Source organism: Ambystoma mexicanum, chromosome 4q (assembly GCF_040938575.1).
Source record: "Ambystoma mexicanum isolate Mex_15411 chromosome 4q, UKY_AmexF1_1, whole genome shotgun sequence".
Classification (NCBI taxonomy): Eukaryota; Metazoa; Chordata; class Amphibia; order Caudata; family Ambystomatidae; genus Ambystoma; species Ambystoma mexicanum.
In genome coordinates, this window is record NC_090928.1 from 1,007,517,909 (window position 1) to 1,007,533,139 (window position 15,231).

General features: G+C 42.8%; 1 protein-coding gene across 1 annotated transcript in view; it reads right to left on the reverse strand.

The window, feature by feature from the left end:
- Nucleotides 1–15,231, reverse strand: part of USH2A (usherin) — a 4,817,015-nt gene that overhangs the window by 1,966,556 nt on the left and 2,835,228 nt on the right. The gene's annotated exons all lie outside the window — the stretch shown is intronic.

Consider the following 15,231-nt stretch of genomic DNA (forward strand, 5'->3'; position numbering starts at 1 on the left):
AAGTAACTGGGCTAGCTGGTCGGTATCCGAGGTTTCCATAGCGCCTGGACGGGAGTTTTATGGTAGGCTTTGCGTTCTGTAACGCTCACCTGATTCCCGTAGATGCGCCGGTCTTGACTGGGCGTATACCGTATCTTCAAAGGTGATGTGTAACACACGGCTGGCTCTTTGGGCTGGACCTCTGTGCACTGTATGTCTGGCTCGAAGGGTAAGATGTCTGCAGATAGAAAATGTGGGATTAATGAACTGGGTTATTGAATGTCTCTCTCTTCTTCCCTTTCTCTTCTCCTGTAGAACCCCAAAGGTTAACGCTCTCACCTTAGGTAAGTGAATGCCGTGCTCTCCATCTGCCACGAGGCAGGGTGCTGTAACCAGTTTCTTCACTGGATAAGGGGAGCAGGCCTCTTGACTTCAGAGGACTGCTGTCCGTCGCTTACTGCACGAACGGTAAGTTTCGAGTAATTCTAATGTCTTTAAAGTCTTTAGTAATGATGTCTCTTGTTTTGCAGGGTTCCGGCGATGGCGGATGGCGGGCTGAAGTGAGTTGAAGATGGAGCCCGTGTGATGAATAGAAGCGCCTGGAAGCACGTAAGTAAGCGCTTGTTGCCTGCTTCACAATGCGCTCTAACTGTCTTTTTATTTTGCATGTACAAGTTCGGGCCGGCTGCAGGGTGCCGGAATACCCACTGGGTTAGACGTGGAAAGGAGTAATGGCACGTGAGTATTAAAGTTCCCCAATGTCTTTAAACACACCTTGTTTTGTCTTTCAGATGCGGGATGCAGCGCCGAAGGCCTCCGGAGCGTGCGAAGGGTTGGTAAGCTTTTGTCTTTCAGATGCCGGAATGCAGTGTGAAGACCTCCGGAGCGCACGAAGAGTAGGTAAACCTTTGTCTTTCAGATGCCGGAATGCAGCGCGAGGCGTTGGTGACAGCCGATGGACCAGGTAAGTGAAGAGCTGTCACTGAAGACCGTAATGCTAACCTGTTCTTTCTTGTCTTTATAGGTGCTGCTGAAGACTGGATTCAGAATGGTAAGCCTTTTTCCTTAGGCCCAGGATCAGATGCAGAAGACACGATGAGCGTTCTGCTGCTGAGGATGCAGAATAACGCAAAGCAAGATTCATCCATCGGGTGTGGTTTAAATAGCCTCCTGTAGTGCTTAGGTGTCTCCTTCCACAGCCACGCCTAGGTAAGAAAAGAGTTCCTGCTTTCCAGAAAAGTTCCAGTGTTCTGAATCTAGGGAGTGGCTCCTGCCCCACCCAACAGGAAAAGTAGTTCCAAACAGAAGAGGATCAGAGACTCAACTGGCAGGCAAGTAAGCAGCATGGTCTGCTGCAGGTAAGTCCACCCAAGCATTATGAGCCCGGCGCTTCCAGCGCTGGGACTGGGCATATTTATGAGCCTGGTACCACTGGCGCCAGGACTGGGTCCAAAAGGTCCCAATTGGGACTGGTTGGCACTCGGAACCTGGGTTATGGATCTGCTTCCAAGGGAGTTGGGAAAACCCTGACCTTTTGGAAGCAGAGATCATGACAAGAACCTGTAGCAGTACCCAGAAAGCAGTGTTACATCCAGTATCCAGAACCAGAGGCCAGAGATCCAGAGTGACCCAGACCGCTGTTAGCAGAACCAGAGAGCTGACCCAGATCACTGTGAAGTGCCGAGACCAGAACCAGAGTCCAGTCCAAAACCTGACCAGATCCGTGGCGAGGCCCATTCTAATTCAAGAATATAGTGTGAGTACCTAGTAGAACTGTGCAGGTCCAATCTCTTAGTTAAAATAATATGATTCAATCTATTTCAAATCTAACCAGAACTGCCTCCTAACTGTCACCTGTCATTTGCAAAGCTGTCACCTGTCATTTTCTAGCTGCAAGCTGTAACCTGTCGCTTTGAACTTTTAAAATTTCAAATACGAAAAACTACCTTTATTTAATCATCCGTATCTCTGGAACCGTTTGTGCTAGGAACTTGGTTTAACTTTCCTCTGAAAGCTTAGAATCTCAGCTTTTCAACAAGCTTAGAAACGACTTGCTACTCCTCATATCCGTGCCGTAATCACGATTCTCACACTCGCGAATTTTGCCGCGATTTGCGATTTGGCCCGATTTCTTTACTTGTAAAAAGATAGCTGCTTTTGCCGGAACTGCTAAATTTCGTTTGCCTCTTAAGAACCATCCCTGAATCATTGCTAGAGTGAGCCTGAACTCATATTAACTAGAGACCACTCACCCTGAACCTCCTGAAGGGAATTAAAAGCATTTTCAGCATATTTCTCACTGCATTGTTACCATATTCAAAGCATTTTGCCTGTGTTTCAAAACTCATATCTGTGTATAAGCTGCTGGGGGGGAATTGAACTGAATTCTATTTGATTACATTCCCAAGAACTGTGTCATCTTAATCTCCTTACATTGCATAAAAGGGGGGGTGAATTTTCCAAGAAAGTGATTACATTGTCTTTTGCTGAAACCCTATCAAGTTATTTTCCGTACTGCATTTTCATTCCACCTTGCATCCATTTGAAACCATAAAGGTATTGTTGCTATCTTATCCATCCTATAACCACTCATCATTGATTATAAAGAAGTGTGCTAGTGCCAGACTATCCATTATTGATTACTTCCCAGATTAAGTGTGATATTCAATTATTAATTTATTATAAAGTGTGATATATATATCTATATTGTTTAAATTCTCAAATAAACCTTTTAACTTGCAAAACAGAACTACTTCTTGGCTCAGTGGGGTCAGGGGGATTCCAAGAGAGGGATGTTATATAGGGGTAGTCATCCAGAACTCATTAACTGGACATAAACATATATCAATAAGGGTTTCCATTCAGTATCCCAGACTAGGCATTGACTCAGCTGTAGTGTTGAATTGAATCCTCTTACAGCTACTACTGGCGTATCAAAAGCCATCTACGGGAAGACGGACTGATCGAGACCACCCCAAACACGCATATAACAAAGCTTTGGTGGAGCAAAGAAAAGTGGGGCGTCAATTAAGAAGAAGGGCAAAGAAAACTAATGCCAAAGAAGACTGGGCAAATTGGTATTTAGAAAGGAAAAGGTACGACGGCTGGCGGAAAAAACAAAGAGCAGTACAATATCAACAGGATGCGGAAGAGATGATGAAAAGACTGGCAACCAATAAATCGAGCCATTTCTGGTTGCTGATAAAAAAGTACAAACAACGCTCCGAGCTTGATGCCGAGCAATGCAGTCTCAGAAGCTAAATGGAGAAAGTACTTAACGACTGAATTCGATGAGCCAAAGGAAACTCCATGTGCGATAGGGCGCAACTCTAACTCTACTTGGGTGGACGTGTCAAACCCCGAAGACATAGAAACAAAAATCAGGAACCTTAAAACATCCAGAGATCCAGGGCCTGACGGTCTGCGAACATCAATCTCAAACAGTTCCCTAAAGAGTGGTTGGTAGTTATCGGCAAGATCTTTGGGGAATGTGAAAGAAAACAACAAATTCCAGAGTCATGGCAGAAAGCTGTCATTGTGCCGATCTACAAGAAGGGCAGTCGGGAAGACCCCGAAAGCTACAGGCCAATTGCACTCCTTGATACTATAGGGAAAATGTATGCCTCACTCTTGCTGGACCATTTCAGATCCTGGGAGAAAATTGGTCCATGCAAAGATAACCTCCAAACAGGTTTTCAAAAAAATGGCACTACATCAATTAACATCATGATAATTAACATCCTGAAAGCAAAAGTGAAGGAAGGGGCACCCAAGGTCTATTTAGCTTTCGTCGATCTGGCGAAAACGTTTGATAAAATAGACTGGAACATGTTGTGGACGAAACTACACACCTGGAAATGCCCCCTAATGGTTCTCGTCCCAGTCAAAGCGCTTCACTCGCAAACCACCATAAGAGTCAAGCTAAACCAACAAGGAACATTGTCAGAGGAAATCAAGGTAAATAGAGGGGTCAAACAGGGTTGTCCCCTGGCGCCAGCCCTATTTATTGCGTTCTTGGGAGATTTTCAACACTCTGAAGCAAATATCAGGACCTTTCTGCCGAAAATAGGAAAAACCATCATCCTGCGACTTCTATATGTGGACGATGTGATCGTGATTGATCAGACGAAAATCGGATTGCAGCGTAAATTAACTAACCTGGCGATATACATCGAGGAAAATCATCTTGAAATACATTTTTTTTTTTAAAGTTCTGACTATCGAGAAAGTACCGAAGAAACAATCCAAACAGCAGTCCTGGTTCCTCGATGAGAACAAGTTGGAGGGGCTGATCGGGAAGGCATTCCTGGGCGCTCCGAAGTCAACATCAATGGCAGCCATTCGTAGAGAACTGGGTCTAGTGTCACTTTTGTCTATGGTTGACCAAAGCGCCATGAGATTCTACAGAAAAATAATCCTGGCGGACACGTTACCCGCATATAACATCATCAAAGAAGAACTGGAAAGTGGCAAATGCATAGCCCCTAACAATTGGGTTGAAAACAGAAAAGAGAAGCTTTCTGAAATAGTATGCACAGAAAAAGAGCTAAAAGAAAATCCAGATAGAATGAAACAAAAATTTGATGAAATGGACAGGATTCATACGATTGAGAAAGCAGTAGAGAACAAACTCTTAACCCATCTGCGCCCTACATTTAACAAATTGAAAAAGCCTCTAAATTACTGTGCTAAATTTCCGGAAAAAAGGAAAATAATTATATTCATGAAAGCAAGACTTAATCTACTGTTAACGCAGGAAATTCTAACCATTCGGGGAGCTACAGGCAAAAAGGGATGCTGTCTATGTAAAAAGACGGAGGTGGAGGAAACAATAAAACACCTTGTAACAGAGTGCCCTAATACCAAACAAAACAGATACCAAACAAAACAGATCTACCCACCTCTTACCTCTGATTTCGAATCCGTGGATGATTCAAGAAGACGACCTATGGAACAGATTTATATCTGGAGAAACAACCAGATGGACGGTGGCCATGGCGAACTTAATCGAACTAATATTCCGGCAGATCAATGAGGCAACAACCGCTACTTCGCCTACTTAGTGACCTAAACTGGCCGAGTCTGTCGAGGAAGTACAGGGTATTTTCCGACCAGCTTAGAGGTATCAGTAGATCTGGAGGAAGGTCCATTTGAAATTGAGAGTCGGAATAACCAACTGCAATCGAAACTTTGATAAAATATAGGTGCTCCCTGAATAAAAGTCAATAGAAAAATAAAAAAAAAGTAGAAATACTTTCTTACCAAAAGAAATTAAAAGAAACATAGCATGGCCTTCTTCCACAAATATCTCCAGTGGCACAACTGTTAATCTTATGATGAGTGGTCAGACTTTCACGTGTCAGCTGTTAATGTTCTAAAGTCCAAGAGGAGCTACCGTACTCCTCCCTAATGATACAGGTTGCAGGATATATCAAACTCTTCTTGGGACCTGACAAGTTTCATTCCTCAGGCTTAAGCCAGCCCTAAACCAGTCCTTGCGTGTTCCACAGAACCTCAGGCTTCTCTTACAGATGGCGTTGTGGTCAGCTGCAGGATAGGCAGAAGTACCAATACGATCCTTCCTTCCTGACTTTGTTCTCCCCATTCCACTCTCAAAAGTCACTAGGCTCTCTGACCCCACTGGAACTCTCCTACAACCTGTTAGGCCTGCCAAGGGCCTGACCTATCCCTTAAGAACCTCCTGTTTCTGAAAAACAAGATTTTGGTTCTTCGACTTTCTACTCAGTACCCTAATAATGTCCTGATGTCTTTTCTCTAGTGCTTTTGTTTTTCTCTTACATTCCTTTTCAACCCCTAGCCAATCTTGTACATGTTCCTCAACTGAAGATGTACCATTTTCATACACCTCACAGCTGCCTTACTCCTGCTGATCCATCACTGTCTCCTAACTAAGAGTTACCAGTTTGTCCTGCTCCTACCGTTTCATTTTTCTCTTCATCTCATACCCTTCTTTCTTTCTAGTCCAACTGCCTTCTCGAGAACAAATTCCTTGCCAGGTATCACCTCCACTTCCTTAGTTATTGTCATTACCTTCAACTCTACTCAGGGTCTTCTTCACTCGCTCCTGTCTTCTAATGTTGCTCCTTCCTTCAACTCCACTCCAGGTTTAATTCCCTTCCTCCTTCCCTCTTCTCTTGTCTCCTCCCGCCATTCCCTGGTTTACGTCATCCCTCCTTTCCCCTGCTCCCCCTACCGCTTTCCACTCCACACATGGTTTTACTTCCTACTTCTTTCCCTCTTTTCTCTCCCCTTTAGCTTTCACCACTGTGTTGTCTTCTGTAAAAAATCATCCCACCTCTCTCCTGCTGCCGCCTCTCCAGCTCTACTCTGCAACATTTACCTGTCTACAGTTTACTCCAAAGTCTCTAAAGCCTTTCTCAGTGCCAGTATTGTTCCTTCTCCAGCCTTCTCCAAACAACCCTGGCTTATATAATAACATGCCCCTACCCTTGATTGAAACAAGGCTGATGATCTGCAGCTGTGAGCCTAAAGGGTATGGGAGTTTTGACTGGCTAGGCTTTCTCTCTCTCTCTCTCTCTCTCTCTCTCTCTCTCTCTCTCTCTCTCTCTCTCTCTCTCTCATTCTCTTTTTCTCTCCCTGATGATCAGAAAGAGGCTGAAGGGGCTGGGCTAAATCTATAAACTATATGTACATGGATAGGCTGAACAAGCTGGTTGTGGGTGGATATCCTGCTGTGCTGCTGCTGGGAAGGCATGTGTGTTGTGTGTTGGGGGGCAGTAGGGGTGTTTACTATGGTCTCCCTGTCCTTGATGGGCTCATTTCATTTCCGTGATTTCCATGATCCAATTCCACATTTTCCGGTTGCGAGAGAAGGCCATTGTGGTAGATGCAGTCTATCTGAGGGTGGTTTGGCTGTACAATTTCGGTGGTTGGATCCTGAGACAGATTTCCTAGTGTCTTCCCTGGCTTAATTGACCTGCCGGAATGTTTTTGCCAGCTTTACCCTCTCACTGGTCCCTAATTCTGTGTCTCTGATGTGGTCCGGGTTTTGTTTTAGTTCTGGAGGGGCATTATGGAAAATGTATTTTTCACTAACTGCTAGGTACATGGCTCCCTGAGTTACCTGGCAAATGGACACAGACGGCGTTCAAGGCAGTGAAGTTTGTCCCACTCAATCTGATGGTCAGGACTGGCTTTAGCATGCATCCTCACTTTCTGGACTCTTTGTAGCAGTGCCCTTGTTATTTATATATTGTGACTCTCCCCATTTGCAATGTCTAGTAAATTGCTGTGGGACTTGCTGCTCGGTTTCACAACATTCAACAGTGTAATATAATTAATGGCACTCATGGCTCTATTTCCCAAAATGCATCAGATCTTAGAATGATTGTGTCTAATGTGTATGGGACATATGACTCAGGTTACCAACAAGCTGCATTGTCATGGAATTATTGCTTGTCCGTTTGCAGCATGCCTTACAATCTTGCTCAGCTGGACTGCATGTGACTTTGCCCAGTGATTAATATGGATCATCTCCCTTACGATTCGTGATGCCCCCACAGCCGGCCCTGAGGCCTGTGAATATCAGCTGCGTTGTGATTGTGGTTGCCTCACTATCACCTGCTTGATGGCTACAAGACACGCCCCCTTGGCGAAGCTGCAGCGAAGTTCAGTCTAGTTCCTGCTTCCTGCTTCCTGCTGTCTGCAGCTGGCCCCAGCCCATGGCCCTGTAGCCAAGTCGTGGTTTGGCCTCACATCCTCCTCAGTACTACCAGGCAAATCATTGCCGTTATCCGGAATTTCATCACTGTACTGGTCTATTTCTACATGACTATATCAATATCAAATTTTGTATCTTATGATAGCCCTGAATTGGACAGCCAGTCTACCTATTCATGTTCCAATACCAACCTCACTTATCCATTGACTACTAATACTTCTGCTGCCATTGACCTGGGCTTCTGGAATGCCAGGTCGTTATGTAATACGTGATCTGCAGTACTGGACCTTTTCTTAAAATTATGTTTTAATTTCCTCTGTATTACCGAAACCTGGATTCTATCTCATAACTCAACTGTTGCTGCTTCACTTACCTCTTCCCTGTCTTTCTTTGCTCATGTCCCTGGAGCCACAGGCCGCGGAGGCAGCATTGGTATATTTTATTGCTCCTCCTATTCCTGTATTCCTTCACCAGTTGCCATACCTGACTACACCTCCTTTGAGTTTATTTATAAGATCTTCACCGCTCCCCACAGTATTCCTTTTCTTATTGTCTATCATCCACCTGGCCCGCTTTGGTCATTTTGCAAGGATATTGACCATATTATCTGTCATATTCTCCCCAGTCCTACTCCGCTTGTCCTGCTAGGAGATTTTAACCTTCACCTTTCCTCTACTCACTCTGCCTCTCCCTTTCTCTTTATTCTTGATTCTCATTTACTTTATTCACTTTCCACTCCTCCTACTCATATTTCTGGCTCGTCACTAGACTTAATCTTTCTTTCAACTTTTACTTCCTCCCCCGTATAGGCCTTACCTGTCTACCTATTTGACCATTCGTTAGTCTCTGTATCACTTCTTTTCCTCTTACTCCCAAAATATTTTTTCGATGCGCAACTTTATCTCTTCGCTTTTATATGACACTTGTACTACTATTCTTCCCTCTCTCACAAATTTTGTTTCTCTTACTGGTGACGAGGCCACGTCCACCATTTCCTCATCCTTTTCTTCAGGCCTCGATCAACTCTATCCTCTTTCTGCTTTCCACCCTACTCGTAAACCTGCCCAGCCCTGGCTCTCTTCTCATCTCTGTTCTATGCGGCGTCTTCTCCGTTGCTCGGAAAGGCGCTGGCTTAAAACTCGATCCTCATCTAATCACTCTGCTTATTTCTCCTATCACGCCCTTTATGACACTTGTCTAAACTCTGCCAAACGCACTTATTTCTCTGACCTTCTCCACACTCAATCCGCTCACCCGAGGCGTCTCTTTCAAACTTTAACACGGCTCCTCTCCGCTCCTTCTTCTGATCCCTATATTAACTCTACTCTTTCTGCGTCTGATTTTGCTCTCTTTTTCTCTTCTAAAGTTCATTTTTAGCGTCAGGACATTGCAAACTCGTCCTATCCTAACACTGCATCTCCCCCCCTCCTTCTCCCTCTACCTTCATTTCTAATTTTGCTCCCATCTCAGATTCCGATGTGTTATTCTTGTTGGTGAAACCTAATATTACAGCTGCTTCTACAGACCCAATTCCATATACATGTATTCCCAAAGTCTATGCTCTTCTTGTACCATTTCTTGTTTCCTTCTTTAACATCTGCCTTTCTACTTCTATTTTTCCCACAAACATGCAACTATTATTCCTATTTTTTTTAAAAACACAGCCAATCCTCTTCTCGTCTCTAAACTCTCTTCTGCCCTATCTATCAAAGCTTCTGGAGTGCCTTGTATACTCTCAGATTTCATCCTTTGTCACTGATTTATCTGTTCTCTCTCCCTTCCAGTCTGGTTTCGTCCCTGTCACCCAACTGAGACCGCTCTGATCTGTGTGCTTAACTCTCTTCTTTCAGCTTGTTATTTTAAACACTGTGGTCATTCTTTGCTCTTAAAATCTCTTTCTTCGTTTGGTTTTCATGGTTCTGTTGTTTCCTGGTTTTCTTCTTATCTGTCTAACAGAACTTTCTCTGTCTCCTGGGGTAGTAAGACCTCCTCACCTTTCCCCCTCGAAGGGTCAGTTCTGGTTCCTTTTCTGTTTTCACTATACACTTCACTACTCACTCCTATAATCTCCTCCTTTGGTCTTTCACATCACTTTTACGCTGATGACACACAACTTTTTCTATCCTTCTCATCTTTCACTTCCGAAATACACCACACTCTTATGACTTGCCTTTCTGCCATTAAATCTTGGATGGTTTCTCACTTCCTCACTCTAACTGCCGGGAAGACACAGGTTTTTATTCTTCCCAGCTAACACTCTCCATCCCCATCCTCCTCCACTGTCTATTTCTTTTCCTCCCTCTACTCTCTCTATTTTTCCTTCTGCATGCAATCTTGGTCTTTACTTTGACTCCAATCTCTCTTTTGCTCACCACATTTCTCTAACGTCTCGTTCCTGTCGCTTTCATCTCTATAATATTCATAAGGTCTGTTCTTCTCTTACCTTTCATGCTATGAAACTTCCTATTTCCTCTCTCATCTTTTCTCGACTTTTCTATTGTTCTGTTATGCTTTTTGGCCTCCCTTGCTCCTCTAAAATCAATGTATCACTCCTCTGTTCGTTTACTTTGTCTTGTGTCATATCATGACCCTATTTCACCATCACCTGTCTCGCTTTGCTGGCTACCTTTTTACTTCCAACTTAAATTTTATTTTCTTTGCTTAGTCTTTAAATCTCTGTACAGGCTTGCTCCTGACTATCTTGCTGTACTTTTATCTTTCTATACTCCCTCTCGTCCTCTGCGCTTTTCATCTCTATTTAGGTTGAACGTTCCCTGTCCCCCTTGTACCCATTCACAATTCCGATTCTTTCAGCTGCTTGCCCCTCTTCATTGGAACGCTCTCCCTTTTCACTTCGATCTAGCACTGCCTACTCTCTCTTTCGTGTCTCTCTGAAAACGCATCTCCTCCATTACCCCTAATTGCTCGCTACCAGAATTGATGTTTGAAATTTACCATTGTTCATAATTTTGTACCGTTTGTTTTTAAATTCTGTTCAGCGCTTTGGATTAAGGCGGTACATAAAATACAATAAAAATACAAAATACAAATACAGTAAAACATATGACTCAGGATCTCAGCATGCAGCAATTTCTCAGAATGATTACCTCTTAAATCCCTGTGGATATCATGACACTAGTCGCCAACATGTAACTGCTTCTTTGAAATAATGTGTCTGAATGTTTCCTTGCCAAGATGCTTTTTGGCCTTGTCTACCTAACCACAGCTTCCAGGTTTACTCCTTGGACTGTGTCCTGCCACCTCCTGTCTCAGCATTGCTCATGCTCCTTTGGATGCCCCTTTGTCCATTACTGTCGTTGCTGGTCTATAGCTGGTTTGTTGTATCTTGGTCCACTCCTCAGGTGGGTGCCACAACATTTCCTTCCTTGGCTCTTAAGAAGAAGCTATCTCTCCACCTTTCCACATCTGTCAGATGTCTGCATTTGTCACAACCTCCTTGTTTGGCTGCAGCTGGTCTCTCATTAGCATTGCCTCTGCCACCCAACAGACACCTCATTCAGAAATACCTGAGCTCGTAAACTGTCGGCAGGAGAACATGGTTTTGGGACTCTTTGTATGATTGCTGAGACTGTGGCTGTCACCTTCCATGGTACGGCACAGTCCACCGCTGGGTGATGGTCTCACATGGCTGTTCAACCTCCGGCAGTGCAACAAGTTTCATCATCTACTGCAATAATGAATGAGGGATTCCAGAGTGCCATTTTCTCAGGCAGCTTCTCATGGAGATACATTCCAACAATATATTTCTACGAATTAATGTTAGTAAAACCAAAGGTACGTATGCTGGATCAGAAAAGAAAATCATGCTGTACTAAATGGTCACTAGATAATACTAGTCTGGAGTCAGTTGATTTATATCCATATCTAGGTGTCTTGATTAATGAAATTCAAAAGGTGAGGCTTTGAATCATAACAGATGTAAATCTAAGTTGAGGGGGTCATTCCGAGTACGGCGGTAGGGGCTTAGCGGCACCGTTAAGGATGCCGGTGCCGTTAGGCCCCTACCGCCGCATTCTGAGGTCCCTTAGCGGGTCCGACCAGGAACGGCTGATCTGACCAGCTGTCCTTAGTTGGACCCGTTAAGGGATCATGGAGCTAATAACGGGCCCGCAATTTGCGGGCCCGTTATTAGATCCTTCCCCATTCCCATTGAGCCCTAATGGGGCTCAAATGGGAATGGGGAATGGTTTTCTGAATGGGGACTTGACGGGTCCTCCAAGGTTGGAATGACCCGGTAAGTCCCCATTCAGACACACCAGACCAGGACCTGGTCGGTATGACCCCCTATGTCCAAATGGCATCTATTAAACAGTTTACAACATATTACGGAGAATACAGTCTAAAGGGCTTGTTATTGGTCTATAACCAAAGTCTTGTGCCATCTGCAATCTATTACAAATGTTACAAAACATTACGAAGCATACAGTCTGAAGGGCTAGATTCTGCTTTATAATAAAAAGTATTTATCCATCTATGGTTTATGGGTTTGAGGCTAGTCTGGTTTACGATAATGTCAAATTAGAATCTAAAATATGGTGATATATAGTAGGCATACCGAAATGTGTCCCTGACCATAGGATACAACTTGAATTGGGCTTGACATCCATGAGCACTATTGCATTCATTGGTATGAGATTCCCTTTTTTTTAATATATAAATGTACACATATTCCGATATTTACGTTGATTTTTAAAGCAATGAATGAAAATTGATGTTTAATATTGAATTAATTTCGAGAATGATCTGAAGTCTTCTTCAAGTTGATAGACTGGAATATTAACTAACCCTTTGTTTTTGAGCAATTGAGAAGACAATTTAATAAGAAATCGAGGAATTGGTACATGATTAACAACAGATCAGGACATAAATGTGCACCAGAGTTGGTAACAAAAACTTATGAAGCAGCAGTGATCCAAAGCAATACTTTATTAAATTTGCCTGCTCAGCTGTTAGATGAATATTTTAATTATTTAGCTTGAAATTACAGCAATGGTTGTTGGTGAAGGGACCTCACTGTGGTATATCTTTGGTGAGGTATTATTGTTGTTTTTGTAAAAGTTTGAATCAGCTGGAAACCATTAGCCATGTATTGACATTATGTACATTATGTACTGTACTAACCTCTGCATGCTATATATATCTAGGGCAGTTTGATCATAGTTATGGTTTCTTATGTTCTGATCAGGTCTAGATATGTTATGTTGAAGGGAAGCAGATATTATAATATGGCACATTTGTATAAACTTCAAACAAGGCACAAATTGCATCTGGGCAAAGTAAAACGAAACATACACACTAAGATCAGAAATTTAGTAAAAACACGACTCTAAAATACAAACACACTAGAAGCATTTCCTAAACTCGATCTAAAACTTTTGCAAAAACAAACTCATTGAAAATAAGAATTCCGGCGGGAAGATCAACCCAAAAAACAAATCACTGTGTGCTAAAGGACTGAATCCCACAACCAGGAATTTAAAACTTCTCTAAATTTCAAATCATCAGAAATAGTATTTCAGGAGCAGGTGTATTCCAACGTGTGGTTGCAGCACCTTAAAAATATATTTTGCAAGAAAGTGACCATTTAAACCTGCAGATCTCATGTCGGAATAGCTCTTTGCAGCGTAAAAGTCTAAAGCCCCCCCAAAATGTTCAATTTCTCTGCTATGTATAAAATAGTAGACCCAGAAATGGTGTTGTAAGAAATACAAATCGATTTAAAAGAGATTATAATTTCTAAAGGAAGCCAATTAAGACTTTTCAGAATGGGGTGATTCTATCGAACGTCATAGGACCAAATGTTAATCTAGCTGAAGTATGAAATACCGATTTCATAGGTTCTCATGAAGATTGGGAAGACCCCACCAAGAAAGAATTACCAAAGTCAATACAGGACAAGACTAAAGATTGAACCAGTAGTCAAAAATGGCAAAAGAAACAAAAGATTTAATATTAATAGCTCTCAGGGTAAATAAAGCTAGCAGATCTAACTAAATAAATATTATGAAAAATCAGAGACAAACAGGCATCTAAAAGAAAACCCAATGTTTTAACATGAGGAGCAAACATGATTGTGTGCCTTTATTATTGGCTGATGTAAACCACGTATCAATCAAAGATGAAGTTGAATGAGAACATAGAAGATCTGTCTTCGAATGGTTCAGTGTCAGAAAGTGGGAGACCATCTAGTCTTTGATATCAAGTAAACAATCGTGGATGCAATGGATGCTTCCCTCTGACAACACCTTAATATGAAGTTGAGTCATCAGCATACTGATGCATACTCCCTATGTAACACAGCCAATTCACCGGGAGGCTCCATATACAAATTTAAGAACATAGATGACAGCATGGATCCCTGGGGGAAACCAAAAGGGCACATGAAAGACGTCTGAGCGGGTCCATTCAAGGGTCAACAACTGTCACCTGTTAGACAGAAGTGCATTATGGTCAACTTCATCAAATGCAGCAGATAGGTTGAGCAGGACCAAAAGACAAGAGCCCCCATCCTCCAGACGTCTGCATATATCATCCAAAATGAAAAGGGTAGCAGTTTCAATGTTGCCATTCGAAGGTCGGCTAGAGCTGTTTCTCAGTAATCCACTAGTTCAGTTATACATAAATCACTCTTTCATGAAACTTTCCAAGAAATGGCAATGACGATACACCAGTCGAAAATTGAAGGACAATCCACATCAAGATTAGGCCTGTTTAGAAGGGGAGATATGTGGCCATTTTTTCAAGAATCAGGAAAACAGCTGTTGCTGAGACAGAGGTTCACCAAAAGGTGATGGAGGAAACAGAAAGTGGAAAACATTCTTTGAACTTGAAAGCAGGACAAGGATCATTCCCATAAAAGTTTGGTTTCATTTTGTTCATAAGAACTATAAGAATATCCATTACAGGGATGTAAGACTGGTCCAAGATAACAGCAGATTAATGCCGTAAAATATGCTGCTGAGGGTTGGTCTGAGTAATCTTCTCTGTAATATCTGAAATTTTCCTAGAGAAGAACTCCACATGTTTTTGACACTTGTACTCTGGTAAGCAAGGATTTTCTTCTGTCGAGAATTCCTCATAACTTTCATTAACGAGAAAAGTGCCCTAGACTTAATACCAGCCGACTCAAAGGCTGTAGAGTAATGAGAGCATTTAGTCATAGAAATATTAGCTATGCATCAAACTCACACCAGGCACCAAACTAACTGTCGTTCAAGGTTAGAGGTTCAGTAAACCAAGTGTTGGAGCACTTGGAACGTAAGTACTTCAGCTGAAAGGCTGCACTGGAATCCATCACAGAGCAAATCTCACCATTAAAAAGTTCACATGAGTTATTCACTGCATTAAGGCTCTATGGAGGCCCTGATATCCTAGCAAAAACAGACATTGGGCCTCATTACAAGTATGCCAGTACGGAAAAAGCCGTGCTGGTATATCCGGCACCTTTTTCCAGACCGGCGTAGTCCGAGTCCGATACCGGTAACACAGGCATTGAAAGTGACCCCCGAATCCAGCAACACCGCTGCTGT